Raw genomic sequence first — 12,322 nt, 5'->3', positions numbered from 1 at the left:
TTCAGATTGGAGACCTGTGACCAGTGGTGTGCCATAAGGATCAGTGATGGGTTCATTGTTATTTGCCATCTATATTAACATTATGAATGACAATATCATTAACATGGTTAGTAAGTTGGTGTTGTTGATAGTGAAGTAGATTATCCAAGGTAACAATGGAATCTAGGTGAACTGGGGAATTGGGCCAAGGAATGGCAGATGGAATTTAACACATCCAAGTGTGAGGTTTTGCATTATGGAATATTAAACCAGGGTAGGACTTATACAGTGAATGATGGCACTCTGGAGAGTGTTGAAGGTTATAGGTGTCCAGTTCCATGGATTGACTCCATTTCTTGCCGATCTCACCAATTAAAGCATTGACAAGGAAAATTAAAATCAATGAGGATAAAAGCAGAAGGTGAGCAGGTGTTTGACCGGCTCTCTCTCACTCTCGCTCACTGCTCCTGGAGTAAGGTTTCACTCTCTCTCTCGCTCGATACTGCCGGAGTCTTGGGTCATGGGCGAGGTTGAATTGACGTGGTTTGTGGATTGGACTCTGTAGGTCACATTATCGTGTGTCTCTGGCTTCTAGTCGCTCCTTTTTTGTTACTATTTTGTGCGATTTTGATCAGGATAAACTGGCTCTGCGGCCAGCAGTCAGCAAACAACATGGTGCTAAGCTGAACTGAACTAAACTACACTGAATATTCTGTTTCAATTACTTTGCGGCTTGATGTTTTAAATTCCATGTTTTTCGCTCATTTTTTACTGTTTGTGTGATTTGTTCTTTTTTGTGCGTTGGGGGTTTGATCTTTCTCTTTGAAGAGGTTCCGGAGTTTTTCTTTGTTTCGTGGCTGTCTGTGAGAAGCCGAATCTCAGGGTTGCAGACTGCACACGTATTCCTTGATAATAAATGTACCTTGAAACTTGAACTTTGAAAATGGCAGCATAGATAGGGTACAATTTGGCATGCTTGCTTCATCAGTCAAGGAATTTAGTGCAGGAGCTGGGACATTGTGGTACAATAATACGTCAGCAGTGAGACTACACAGAGTATTGAGTACAGTTCTGGTCATTCAGCTCTATGATGGACATCATAAAGCTGGAAAGGATGTAGAAACGATCCACTAGGGTGTTACCAGAACTGGAGAGCTTGTCTTACAAGGAGAGGCTGGATAGACTGGGATTATTTTCCCTGGAGTATAAGGGGCTGGGGGCTAAGGGTTGAGGGATGACCTTACATACACAATCACAAGGAGCATCAACAAGGTGGATGCTTGGTTTTCTTCCCAGGGTAGGAGAGTCCAAAACTAGAGGATATGGTGAGAGCAGGAAGATTTAAAAGGGATCTGAGGGGAAACTTTTTCACACAGAGGGTAGTGAGTGTATGGAATGGGTTGCCAGAGTAGGTGGTAGAAGTGGTGGATACAATTGCAATATTTAAGAGACATTTAGATAGGTACATGAGTAGAAACGATTTACTGGGATATGGGTCAAATACCAGCAAATGAGGCTAAGTTGGACATATGTTGTGGTCACCATGGACAAGCTGGGTTAAAGGGCCTGTTTCTGTGCTGCATGACTTTAAAGCAGCAGCTTAACACATTGTTAAGTTGAAACAACCTACGAAATTCATTATTATCAAGCAGTCCAAGACAGATAGTTAGGTATTGTGCAGGGAAATATTAAGGTTAAAACCAACACTGACAGAACTTACAGACCCTCAGAAATGGGTGATACCCAACAACATGAAACATAGGTAAAAGTGGTCCTTGCTCGATCCCTGACTATAGCATTCTCACTGCTGGGTGCAATACCTCTGCACTTGATTCTCTAACTCTGGCTCAAAATTGCATTAGCAATTTATAATTTGAAACAGAGTAGCTTTTAGGTTGAGCCAGAGTTCACCATTTCTTTCATACGCTGAATGATATCTTTTAACTAATTTCTGTTTGCTATGCAGAGGAAAAAAACTCTGCAGCAGCTGAAAGTCATTTTATAATGATGTCATTAAATCAATCATCACAACAAAAAAAAAGCAAATTGCAACTCACGCATCCCTAGGAGATCCAACATTTCAGGCTGATATTAGCCAACAAAGTAGATGCTGTGAAGTGTGCTGGTATGTACTGAGACAGTGCAGAATCTAATTCTGGTTTGAACTTTCCACTTCCCCATAGGATTTCTTGTTCCATATTTACAAGGACAGCTTGCCAATAATTGCACAACAGGTGATGATACACTGTATTAAGTGTAGCCACTACCTCCTAGTGGTCTGGAGAGGTATGTAACATTATCATCACTGGTAAAATCATAGAAGTAATCCATGTGGGCCGAGTATGGTTAATCTCATTAATTTATACCTTCTTAAAAACATCTCTAACTATCCTGAGATATCTTTATTTCAGCCATTTCCTTCTTGTGCTTCCTCATTTTATCTCCTATTTCCTTCTGAGAAGTGGTGAAGGTTGCTTGTTCCAGGAATGGTGGATGAGATGTCCTTGAGTGCACTGTGATCACTGAACTACTTAACACCCATAGGCACATTTGTGAATTCATGATTCTTTGGACTCCAGAAACTGTGGGTCCACAAAGGTTGGCACAGCTAGAACAACAGCAGCAACCTGAGCCCATTCCTGACCTTTGTGCTGTCGAATGGAATGTGCACGTTCTTCATGTGACTGCATGGGTGATCCAGTTCCCTCCCACATCCCAAAGCTGCCCTAGTGTGTAAACGAGTTGAAGAATGGGGAGGGGTGGGGATGCGCTGTGGAATAGATTGGAATATGGGCAGGGTAAAATGTAATGAAATGTAGGATTAGTGTAACTGGTATTAGTTGAGTGGCATGGACTCAGCGGAGTGACTTTTGCTAAAGTATCCAGACTGGCACTTTAGTACAAAGGAAGTTTCTGCACTGTTAGAGGTGTCAATGAGTGCAATAGAAATATATGAATTAGAAACAACACGCCCCCTCAAGCCTGCTCCATCATTCAACAAGAGTATGTTGATCTGAATGAAACCTTTACTCTCCATTTCCTCTCCCACTATGTTTAACCTCCTCACTTATCGAGAAGCTATCTAACTCTGCCTTTAAAAAAATATTCACGGATTCTGTTTTCACCGATCTTTGACAAAAACAGTTCCAAAGTCTTATTACAAATTGAGAGAGAAAAAAAATCAATTCATTCTTGTCTTAAATGGACAAGCCTTATTTTTCACCAGTGATCTTCGCGATTCTCCCAGAGGAAGAAAGATCCACCAGATGTCCACCCTATCAGGATTAGGAAAATGCAAGGGAGAGCTTGGTACCGGTCTGAGGAAGAACAAAGGAGCTATCCCTGATGTCTTGACCAGTGCTTCTCCTTCCTTCAACATTCCTAGAAAATGTTTAACTAATAATTAATGACTGTACCTAATAAATTGGCTAATGCAAGTATGTTTGTGGTCAAAGTTCAAAGTATGGTTATTAAAGTATGTATACAGTATACAGCCTTAAACTTTGTCTTCTTGCAAGAGCACAATAGAACCCATTCTACTGCTGCTGTAGCTTATCCACTTCAAGGTTCAATGAGTTGTGCATTCAGGGTGCTCTTCTGCACGTCACTGTTATAGCACATGGCTATTTGAGTTACTGTTGCCTTTCTGTCAGCTCGATGACCTTTGACTCATACCGGAGAATAAGGAGGTGATAATCAGGAGCCACAGGGAGGTAGTCACCCCTAGGTTTCAGGGGGTAGGTAACTGGGTGACTATCAGGAGAAGGAAGGGAAATGCATATCTGTGGCTGTTCCCCTCAACGGTAAGTATGCCACTTTAGATACTGTTAATGGGGATGACCTACCGGGGGACGTCGCAGTGACCAGGTCACTGTGGCTCAGAAGAGAAGAGAGGTGAAGAGGGCTGCATTGGTGATAAGAGATTCCATAGTTAGAGCAACAGGGATGAGATTCTGTGGGCTCGATAGAGAAACCCAGTTGGTACGTTGCCTGCCAGGAGCCAGGGTCAGGAATGTCTCAGATCAGGTCCAAACATTATAAAAGGGGAGGGTGAGCAGCCAGAAAGAGTTGGTACATAATGGCATCAATGATACAGGTAGAAAAGGTGAGGAGGTCCTGAAGAGAGATTTCAGGGACCTAGGTAGAAACATGAAAAGTAGAACCTCCAGGGTAGCAATCTCTGGATTGCTGCCTTTGCCAAACACTGCTGAGAGTCAGAACAGAATGATTTCACAGGTAAATGTGTGCGCTGAGGAGCTGGTCTGGGGGCAGTGGTTCAGAGTTAATTTGACAGGGGGATGGGAACCAGAGTGATAGTGCTGAAGGTGAGGTAGTTGATCTATGGGTAGTGAGACTGCTAGCAAGGGCAGGCTGATGATGGGGCAAATTGCAGTCAACAGGATGAGTTGCAATGTAAAAAGACAGGCAAAATCGAAAGGGATGAATACAGAACTGAAGGTGTTATACTTGAATGTGTGCAGTTATACAGAATAAGGTAGATGAACTTGCAGCATAGTTAGAAATAGACAAGAATGATTTTGTGGGCTTCATTGAATCATGGTTGAAAGAAGATTATAGATGTGAGCCTAACATCCAAGGATAGACATTATATTGAAAGGACAGGCACTTAGACAGAGGGGGTAGCATGGCTTTGCTGGTAAAAAATCAAATCAAATCATTAGAAAGAGGTGACAAACAGTTGGAAGGCGTTGAATCATTGTGAGTAGAGCTAAGGAATTGCAAGGGTAAAAAGACACTGGTGGGAGTTATATACAGATCCCTAAACAGTAGTAAAGATGTGGTCGACAAATTACATTGGGAAATAGAAATTGCATGCCAAAAGGACAATGTTACAATCATCACGGGGGATTTCAATGTGCACGTAGATTGGGAAAATCAGGTTGGTACTGGATCCCAAGAGGGGGAGTTTCTAGACTGCCTACGAGATGGCTTTCTAGAACAGCTCAGTAGGGATCAGCTATCCTGGATTGTGTGTTGTGCAATGAACCAGAATTGGTTAGAACTCTTAAGATAAAAGAGCCTTTAGAGGAAAGTGATCATAATATGATAAAATTCACCCTGCAATTTGAGAAGGAGAAGCTAAAGACAGATGTATCAGTGGAGTAAAGGGAATTACAGAGGCATGAGAGAGGAGCTAGTCAAAATTGATTGGAAAAGATCACCGGCAGGGATGACAGCAGAGAAGCAATAGCTAGAATTTCTGGACGCAATTCAGAAGACACAGGATTTGTACATCCCAAAGAGGAAGTGTTCTAAAGGCAAGATGACACAACTGTGGCTAACAAGAGAAGTCAAAACCAACATAAAAGCCAAAGAGAGGGCATATAATAGGGCAAAAATTGGTGGGAAGTTGGAGGATTGGGAAGCTTTTGAAAACCAACAGAAGGCAACTAAAAAAGTCATTAAGAAGGAAAAGATGGAATATGAAGGTAAGCTAGCCAATAAATTAAAAGAGGATACCAAAAGTTTCTACAGATACATCAAGTGTAAAAGACAGGCGAGAATGGATATCGGACTGGTGGAAAACAATGCTGGAGAGGTAGTAAAAGGGGACATAGAAATGGCATATGAGCTGAATAAGTATCTTGCATCAGTCTACACTGTCAAAGACACCAGAAGTATGCCAGAAGTTCGAGAGTGTCAGGGGGTAGAAGTGTATGAAGTTGCCATTACTAGCGAGAAGCCCTAGGGAAACTGAAAGTTCAGAAAGTAAGTCATTTGGACCAGATGGTGTACAGCCCGGGGTTCTGAAAGAGGTGGCTGAAAAGATTGTGGAGGCATTAGTCACAATTGTTCAAGAATCAATTGATTCTGGCATGGTTCCAGAGGACTGGTGAATTGCAGATGTCTCTCCACTCTTCAAGAAGGGAGAGAGGCAGAGAAGGGAAATTATAGGCCAGTTGATCTGACCTCAGTGACTGGGATGATGAAGTTGATTGTTAAGACTATGGTTTTAGAGTACTTGATGACACATGATAAAATAGGTTGAATTCAGCATGGTTTCCTCAAGGGGAAATCTTGCCTGACAAATCTATTGAAATTCGTTGAGGAAATAACAAGCAGGATAGACAAAGGAGAAACTGTGGATGTTGTGTACCTGAATTTTGAGAAGGCCTTTGACAAGATTCCACACACAAGGTTGCTTAAAAGTTCAGAGCCCATGTTATTACAGGAAAAATACTAGAATGGATAATGCAGTGGCTGATTAGCAGGAGGCAAAGAGTGGGAATAAAGGGAGCCTTTTCTGGTTGGCTGACAGTGACTAGTGGTGTTTCACAGGGATTTGTGTTGGGACCGATTCTCTTTACATTTCTGTCAATGACTCAGATGACGGATTGATGGCTTTGTGGCAGAGTTTGTGGATGATACAAAGATGAGTGGAGTGCAGGCAGTTTTGAGGAAGTAGCGAAAGACAGACAGATTAGGAGAATGGGTAAAGAAGTGGCAGATGGAATACAGTGTCAGGAAGTATATGGTCATGCACTTTAGTGGAAGAAATAAAAGTGTAGACTACTTCCTAAGTGGAGAGAAATTTCAAAACTCTAAGGTGCAAAGGGACTTGGGAGTCACTGTACAGGATCCCCTGAAGGTTAATTTTCAGGTTCAGATGGTATTGAGGAAGACAAATGCGAAGCTAGCATTCATTTCAAGAGGATGAGATATAAAAAACAAGGATGTAATGTTGAGGCTTTATAAAGCACTGTGAGGCCTCACTTGGAGGATTGTGAGCAGTTTTGGCCGCTTATCCAAGAAACCTGACATTGGAGAGGGTTCAAAGGAGGTTCACATAAATGATTCCAGTATTTCAAGGCTTGTCATATGAAGAGCATTAGATGGCTCTGTGCCTTTACTCACTGGAATTCAGAAGAATAAGCCGTGACCTCATTGAACCCTATCAAATGTTGAATGGCCTCTATAAAGTAGATCTGGAAAGGTAGTTTCCTATGGTGGGGGTTTCTGTGACCAGAGGACATAGCCTCAGAATAGAGAAGCGTCCTTTCAGAACGGAGATGAGGAGGAATTTCTTTAGCCAGAGAATGGCGAATCTGTGAAATTTGTTGCCCCAGGCAGCTGTGGAGGCCACTTCATTGGGTATTTTTAAGGTAGAAGCTAGTAGATTCTTGATTAGTCAGAGCTCAACGGGATACGGGGAGAATGCAGGAGATTGGGGCTGAGAGGGAAAATTGGTCAGCCATGATGAAATGGTGGAACAGACTCGATGGGCCAAATAGTCCTAATTCTGCTCCTATATCTTATGGTATGAACCAGTCTTGCCATTCTCCTCTGACCTCTTTGATTAACAAGCCATTTTTACCACAGAACTGCACTCACTGTGTGTTTCATTTTCTCACCATTCTCTGTAATCTTGAGAGACAGTGTGTGTGAAAATTCCAGGAGGTCAGCAGATTCTGAGATACTCAACCACACTGGCTGGCACAAACAATCATTCCACAGTCAAAGTCACTTTGATCACATTTCTTCCCCTTTCTGACGTTTGGTCTGAACAACAAATGAACCTCTACAGAGTTACTGTCACATGATTGGATGATTAGATACTTGCATTAATGAGCAGGTGTGCACAGTAAAGTGGCCACAGAGTGCAAGAAAGATGTGAGAATTATGTCAGAATGTTTAAAATTAAAATCTTTAAACCATTTTCCTTTCAATTAAAACATTTTGATTTACATTTTGGCTGGAGCATGCAAAGCTGATTTTAAAACTGTTGGTCTCACCATAAAAACTCAGTGTTTGAGGTGGCCCTCCAATGGTAGTCACATTAAGAGAAGGGATCTTGTTTTGGGTTGGAGATAAATGATCAATGAATATGATAGGATATTGAGGGCTAGTGTCTGTAGTTAAAGTAATAATTAGATTTGGGTATGTGGGTTAGTAGTGAGGGCATATGACTGTACAGATTGGGGCTAAGTAGTTAGTAGGATTTGATTGGGTGTCAGTTAATTCAGTGGAAGTTCATAAGACCATGAAACATAAGATCTGAACTAGGCCACATGGCCCATCAAGTCTGTTCCACCATTCAAACATAGCTGATTTATTACTCCATTTTCTTACCTTCTCCCCATAACTATTGAAACCCTTACTAATCAAGAACCTACCAACCTCCACTTAAAATTTCCCCAATGACTTGACCTCCATCGCTGTCTGTGGAAATAAATTCCACAGATTCACCAACCTCTGGCTAAAGAAATTCCTCCTCATCTCTGTTCTAAAGGAATGTCCTTCTGTTCTGAGGCTGTACCCTCTGGTCTTAGAATCCCCCACTATAGGAAACATCCTCTCCATATCTACTCTATCCAGGACTTTCAATGTTTGATAGATTTCAATGAGATCCCGCCCCCCCCCATTCTTCCAGACTCCAGCGAGTATGAGTACAAAGTGCAAAGCAATCAAATGCTCCTCGTACATTAACCCTTTCATTCCTGGGATCATTCTTGTGACCTTCGGACTCTCTCCAATACCGGCACTTTCCTTCTTAACTAGGGGACCCAAAATTACTCAAAATACTCCAAATGCAGTCTGACCAATGCCTTATAAAGCCTCAGCATTACATCCTTGTTTTTCTATTCTAGTCCTCTTGAACTTAACGCTAACATTGCATTTGCCTTCCTTACCACCAACTCCCAAGACTACTTGCATGTCTTATTCCTGAATTTTCTCTCTGGAATATAGTCTATACCTTTATTCCTTTGACCATAGTGTATGATCATGCATTTCACTACACTACATTTCAACTGCCACTTCTTTGCCATTCTCCTAATTCCTTCTGCAAATTCCCTGCTTCATCAAACACTACCTTCCCCTTCACCTAACTTTGAGCCATCTGCAAACTTGGCCACAAAGCTATCAACTCCGTCATCCAAATCATTGAACGTGAAAAGAAGTGGTCCCAACACAGACCCCTACTAGTCACCGCAGCCAATCAGAAAAGGCTTTATTTCTGCCTATTGCTGGTTACCCAACCCTGTATTCATACTAGCATCTCTCCATGGGCTCTTACCTTTGTTGAGTCAATAAGCACGAGCTGGGAATTAATGAGCAGCAGGCTGCAGGCAGGTACTGAAAAGTGGGGATAAGTATTTGGACAACATGACTGTAAGAGGGATTGTGTTTTCAAAGTTCCAAGTAAATTTATTATCAAAGCACATATATGTCACCATATACAACCCTGAGATTCATTTTCTTGAGGGCATATGCAATGTCCAATAACTATAATAGAATCAATGAAAGACCAAACCAACTGCGTGTACGACTAGTGTGTAACGGACAATAAACTGTGCAAATACGAAAAGAAAGACAGAAAGAAAGAAGCAATAAATATCAAGAACAAGTGATGAAGAGTCCTTGAAAGTGAGTCCAGAGTTTGTGGGAACATTTCAGTGATGGGGCATGTGAAGTTGAGCAAAGAGAAGTTGACTGAAGTCGGACAAAAGTGGTGCTATGGTGGTTCTGGATGTTGAAGGAATTCTGATGGAAGCATAGACAAGGAAATAATTAAACAGACCTATCTGACCCACTTTTTCCAGCATTATGGCAACTGTCACAGGATTCCCCCTAATTTTTTGGAAGTCAGTTCTCAAATGCAGTTTGCATGCCTTGCATGTTGTTGCTCATCTCCATGCATGTCTATGTACCTCTATGCATCTTATTTCTCACGACCCTTAGTAACAAGTATGGCAGAAGGCTGTGTTGGAATCTTAAGTCTGACATTGCATGGGGTTCATTGAGAAGCCTTCATATACTAGAAAACGATGAGTTCCAGTCACACAAGATGTATAAATAAGTACTCACTCCAGTGCTCTACAGAGAGTACACCACTTTTTTACTTCTTCCTCAGAAGAACAGGGGAGGCCCAACTATTTTGGGTAATGGGTTTTTATTTGGTTTTGGATGGAACTGTTCACTTCTGATTTAACAGAGAAAGAAACAGCTTATGGACTGTTCTCAAGAACGTTTATATAACCAGGTTACTGACTACATCTTGCAATATTGACTGAGATGGTTTTGGTATTATTCTGTGCTCAGCTGAAACAATTATTAATAACGCACAAACGTCAGTGAAATCAATTCTTCAGATGATTTATCACAAAGCGTAATAACAAACAAAGGTAGTAATTACAAAGTTGGTATAGTAATGTGCCAGGCATAAAATCCTAGCTCAAAAGCAAAAAGAAGCACTGCGAATACAGAAAATCTGAAATAAAAGCAGAAGATACCGGGGATCATCAGCGGGTTGGGCAGTGTTGGCAGTGAGACAGTTAACATTTCAGGTTACTAACCATTGATCAGCTCCTGCTGCCGCACGTTCTGAGTACCTACCGCATCTTGTGCTTTTATTGGAAACTTTCAGTCACGATCTAACATCAGTGTTGTGTCAATCGTTCAGGAAAGCAGGGATGATAGCTAAGTCCCTCTTACTGCCTGGGTTTAGTTGAGCAGTTTGCTGATGCAGCTAGCGCAAGCATGGGAGAGCTGCTGGCACTGTAGAACTGAGTCCCAACAAGACAGAGATCTCCCCGAGTGATGGGGAGAAAATTGAAAAAAACCCAGAATAGAGTCTAAAATAACTAAAGAGGGGATGTTTAAAAATAACAATGGAATCATGATTTTGTGATGAATTGATATTAGTAATTTAAACACTGCAAAATATTTCAATAATTTCCCCAAATTTATTTGTATTTCATTATCCAATATAGCTTAATGTGAGAAACATAATAATCACCAAGTATTATAACTGTCTGATGGCTACATACTGTATTCTAGCAGTCAGTTAATCTGTTTGAAAAGTCTTATACAGATGGAACACTGAATTCATTTCGGGGATAAAAATAGGAGATGACAAAAGAAATAATTAAGAGGACAGTAAACTGCTGATCTATTTTCAGTACCTGGTCTTGACACTGTGCTATAATGAATCTATTGATTCATTAACATTTCAATTGAATGATTCCAGAGAGAGAAAGCTCTCAATTTCAGAAATGGTGGGAATGAACATGTAAGATAATTATGGCAGAAAACGTATAGATGAAGAGAAACGCCAATCCTTACCTCAAAATTGACAGCAACTGTCTTCAATTCCAAGGCAAATGAATGACCGAGCAAGACAAGGGAAGAAACCTACTGCTTTATTTGACTGTCAAAGCTTCGTATTTAGTAGATGACACCAGCAATTAAGCAGATTGACATTCTTTTGCCAAAGAGTCTATAAATACAATATCTCTAAAGCAACTGCTGCTCACTAGAGATAAGAACCACTATTGCTGTTGCTGTGCACAACTTCCTACCTTTTAAGGTATCAGACATTTAACAACACATGTCCTGCAATGGAAAGTCTGCACTAGTAAAAATGTAACCACATATCCTGTTACCTCAAGGACGTACAAAGCTGGGATTAGTCTATGGTCAATTGTAACTTATCCCATTTCTAAAATCTTCTCGCATGCACAAAATAAGTTACTGAACAAGTAGCATAAAAATAAATATATTACCTTGGAATTAGATTCATAAATGCAGAGTAGTTTCAGATAACGTACTTCACTTAACAACCTCTGCTGGTTTACCTTTAGGCTGAGTGCCCTAATGTAAATTCAGTCATGGCTTAAGGCAGGTTAAGCAATTATTCTTACAGCAAAGCCACAGTAACAAAATATAGATAACCTTCAGCAAAGGAGTGATCAAAAAACAATCACAGACAGTGCAATGGAAGAAAATATAGCCTAGTAATACAGGTCTGAAAGTTCACAGAGTTAAACTTATTCAAACCATTTACAGGTAGATGTTATCTGCACATGCTACCTTAAAACTTCCATTGATGAAAAAGTCATTATATGTGGTGTGATAAAGAACAAGGGAGGAAATAGGGTGCCCTTGAACAGCGACTTTCTTCAGAGCAAGAAGATACCCATCTTGGAATATACTATTTATCCGTGTTGATTCTGTGATGTAAAAATCTAATAGACATTTATCATTTTTGAACGTGCACACAATGCACATTTGGACATCTGAACAAATAGAAAAGCATAGAAACTCATCTCTGCAACACGGGAAAAACATGCATTTCTCAGAGAAAAATTGCGTCGCCATAAACTAATTCTGTGCATAGTTCTGGGTGAGTTAATGCCAGGGATTAGTTTCACATGGACTTTTTGAACCAAGATTTTATTGGTTACAGCTGTTTTCTTGTAACAACTCACACAAATGATATCAACACAAAAAGGGATCTCCTGCGAGATTGTCTCTTCAATAACAGAAGTTTTTTCTACACAACAAGTGGTGGTTGCATGGAACACCCTGAAAGGGATGGTGG

General features: G+C 40.8%; 1 protein-coding gene across 4 annotated transcripts in view; it reads right to left on the bottom strand.

Moving 5' to 3' along the window:
- The window catches only part of fhl2b (four and a half LIM domains 2b), a 54,163-nt gene extending 42,595 nt beyond the window's left edge, over nucleotides 1-11,568 (bottom strand). The window contains exon 1 of one of the 4 annotated variants that reach the window (XM_059964384.1): nucleotides 11,505-11,568. The gene's annotated coding sequence lies outside the window, so the exon portion shown is untranslated. Of the gene's footprint in view, nucleotides 1-2,036; nucleotides 2,168-10,335; nucleotides 10,423-11,064; nucleotides 11,275-11,504 lie in introns of those variants that run through there. The other 3 variants (XM_059964383.1, XM_059964385.1, XM_059964386.1) reach the window with 3 other exon arrangements.
- Nucleotides 11,569-12,322: the final 754 nt, after the last annotated feature.

Source organism: Hypanus sabinus, chromosome 3, assembly GCF_030144855.1.
Source record: "Hypanus sabinus isolate sHypSab1 chromosome 3, sHypSab1.hap1, whole genome shotgun sequence".
In the NCBI taxonomy this organism is placed as follows: domain Eukaryota; kingdom Metazoa; phylum Chordata; class Chondrichthyes; order Myliobatiformes; family Dasyatidae; genus Hypanus; species Hypanus sabinus.
This window is presented reverse-complemented; position numbering and strand designations above follow the sequence as displayed.